Below are 2,800 nucleotides of genomic sequence, written 5' to 3' on the forward strand. Positions count from 1 at the left end.
CTGGTACAAAATAGGTACTGAATAACTGCTTATTGAATTAATGATGTATAATGTTGCCTCTGAAACCAATAAGGTATTTTGTGATGCAACAGAGAGTCATAATCAGAAACTACATAAACTTGGAATCCCCAACAAGCTTGGACTTTGCCAGGTCAACAGTATTATTATAAGCTGCATCTCACATCCTCTTGCTAATTTTCATCATTGTCTTATGGAAGTATCAGGTCCCTTATTTTAGAGATAAGGAATCCAAGGCAAAGTCTTTCATAAAGATAATTTCACTGAGTTCCTCAAGTAGTACTGAAGACCTACATGTACTATCATCACACTGGGTGCTAGAAGTGGCATGAGACAGGTATAAGGATTCCTACATCAAGGAGGTCATGATTTTGTTGGTGAAAATATACACAATGCATACAACAAGAACACAGGACAGTATACGATAAAATGCTTTATTTTATTATCTAAACAATAAATCATAACTTAGAGATAGACAATGGCTTTAAAATTGGAAGTGACCTCTTCTAGTAATCTAAACCAACTCTTTTTTTACAAATGATGAAACTTGGGCCCAGAGAAGTTAATTGACTTGGCCAAGGTCATATAGCTGGTAGGGTAAGGATTCTAACTCCAAATCCAGAGTTCTTTCTACTGCAACACAGCCAATGTGAAGCTGTGCAAAGTTATCAGCCTCACTCTCTCTTCCACAGTCATGGAAGTCCAGTGGCAAGACAAAAGTCAAGAAGACTAGAGATGGCTGGGATGAAATGGATGACCTTTGCCTTTCTAAATTAAGGTCTTTTCCAGGCCTCACTTTGTCTGACTAAGGGCTAGATAAGAATTGAAACAAAAGATAGCCTCACTTAAATCTAATTCACATGCAAGTCAAAACATCAACCTCATGATGTCATTGGCCTTCTTCAAGAAGGAAGGATGAACAACAGTAACAAGAGAAACTAGAGCACTTGGGAGAAGTCTTCATAGAGGAAGAAGAACTGAGTTGGACCTCGAAAGATTGATAAGATTTTGGTTGGTGAACAGGAAAGGAGGGTTTTCCAGCTGAGGGAAGGCGGCGCTGAGCCAACGAGTGACGTGTAATAATAGTTTCTCCCAGACAAGAGCTCAGGCTGTAACAAGGGCCAAGGTGTCACTCATTAGCTCAGCCTCATCTATCAGCCATTCCCAGGCCAGATCCAGTGTGTTGTGTCAGTTATTCGTCTAAAGTTGATTTAGATTAGTCAAAGCATGATAAACTCCAAAAAATCATTATCCATTTATATCATAAATGCGACAGTTTCAATCTCCAACCACAAAGCAAACTCTTTTGATTAAGAATCATTTATACACTCTTCAAGTCTCCTAAAGGAAAAATCCATGAAGTTTCTTTGCTTAATAAAACTTTCATCTCCGGTAGCAGAACTCTTTTCTAGTTTATCACAGTTGCTGAAGCTTGAAATCCCCTTTTGCTCTTATTGGGCAAGGTAATATGTGCTCTTTGTCCTAATTATAGTAAAGAGAGAATAAATACTTACTGAATGAAGGAATGAATAAATTAAATTGAATACAAGATCAAGAAGCTTCAAATTCATTCTCTAGATAGTGAGCAGCCTTGAAGACAAATCAATGAGTCAATGATAAAATTAAGAATTAGAATATTGGCTTTCTGTTTTACCTCCTAGTGTTCTATCCAAATCATTCTGATTCCCTTCTGCCCTAGAAAGACCAGATATGGGGGAAGTAAAAAGAGGAAGAATTCCCAAAACAATAGAAAATGAGGGTTCAAATGAACATTTGCCAGGCATAACATTTCTGCTGAACTCAGAATTCCCAATAGAAACTAAATGAGGAGAGAAATTCTATCTGATCCAAGATTTTTATTGAGTTTTTTAAGCCCAAAATAAACCCAGCAGCTGTTCAAATGGCTGACACTAACCTCAGACTTTGACCAAAAATTAAAATCCTCAAGTAAACATAAAGATAATAAAAAAGAGTGACAGAATATATCACCACTCATACGAATCAAGCAAATCTGGACACAGTGAGAGGTTTGTGGTTGATTTGGTATTATCGTGCAAAAAGTACTCTCTTGCCAGCCAGGAAACTTGGGTTCTAGGCCCTGCCTTAGTTACCTACTTTAGTGAAATTAAGCAGTCATTTTCATTCTCTGAATTCCAGTTTCCTCACTTATAAAATGAAGGGATTGAATGAGATGTTCTTTAGGGTCCTTTCCAGCATTAACATTCTAGAATCCTAAGTATGAATGCTATTCAATCTTCTTCTGCTCAGCTCTCACGACCACATAATAAGCTTTTATTAAGTATTTACTATGTGCCGGGCAAGGGGCTGGAGGTACAAAGACAAAAGTAAAATGGTCCCTGTAGGAGACTTTAAAGCCATTTAGTCCAACTCCTTCATTTTACATATAAGAAACCAGGATCCAGAGAGGATGTGCCTGGCCAGAGATTACAGAGGTAATGAGCAGCTGACAAGACCATGTACCACTGGGAAGTCCAAGGTATTTCCATACCGTAATTTGTCAGCAGATTAGCAAACAATTTTAATATCTGCTATGTACTAAACAAGAATATGCCATTACCTTCATATGTTGTTGTATTTTGTCAAAAGGTTTGTCCCCATCTACTGAAATTACTATTTTTTTGCAGATAATACTCAGTTTTATTGATGTAGTGGGGTTTTTTTAATATTACATATATTTACAGATTACTCCCACTTTGTGAAAGGTCCCTTATAACAGTTAGGTCAAACTGTTAATATAGTAGATTCAACTAAAAGTTTATAC

This window comes from Phascolarctos cinereus, unplaced genomic scaffold, assembly GCF_003287225.1.
Source record: "Phascolarctos cinereus isolate Bilbo 61053 unplaced genomic scaffold, phaCin_HiC Scaffold_726;HRSCAF=1367, whole genome shotgun sequence".
NCBI lineage: Eukaryota > Metazoa > Chordata > Mammalia > Diprotodontia > Phascolarctidae > Phascolarctos > Phascolarctos cinereus.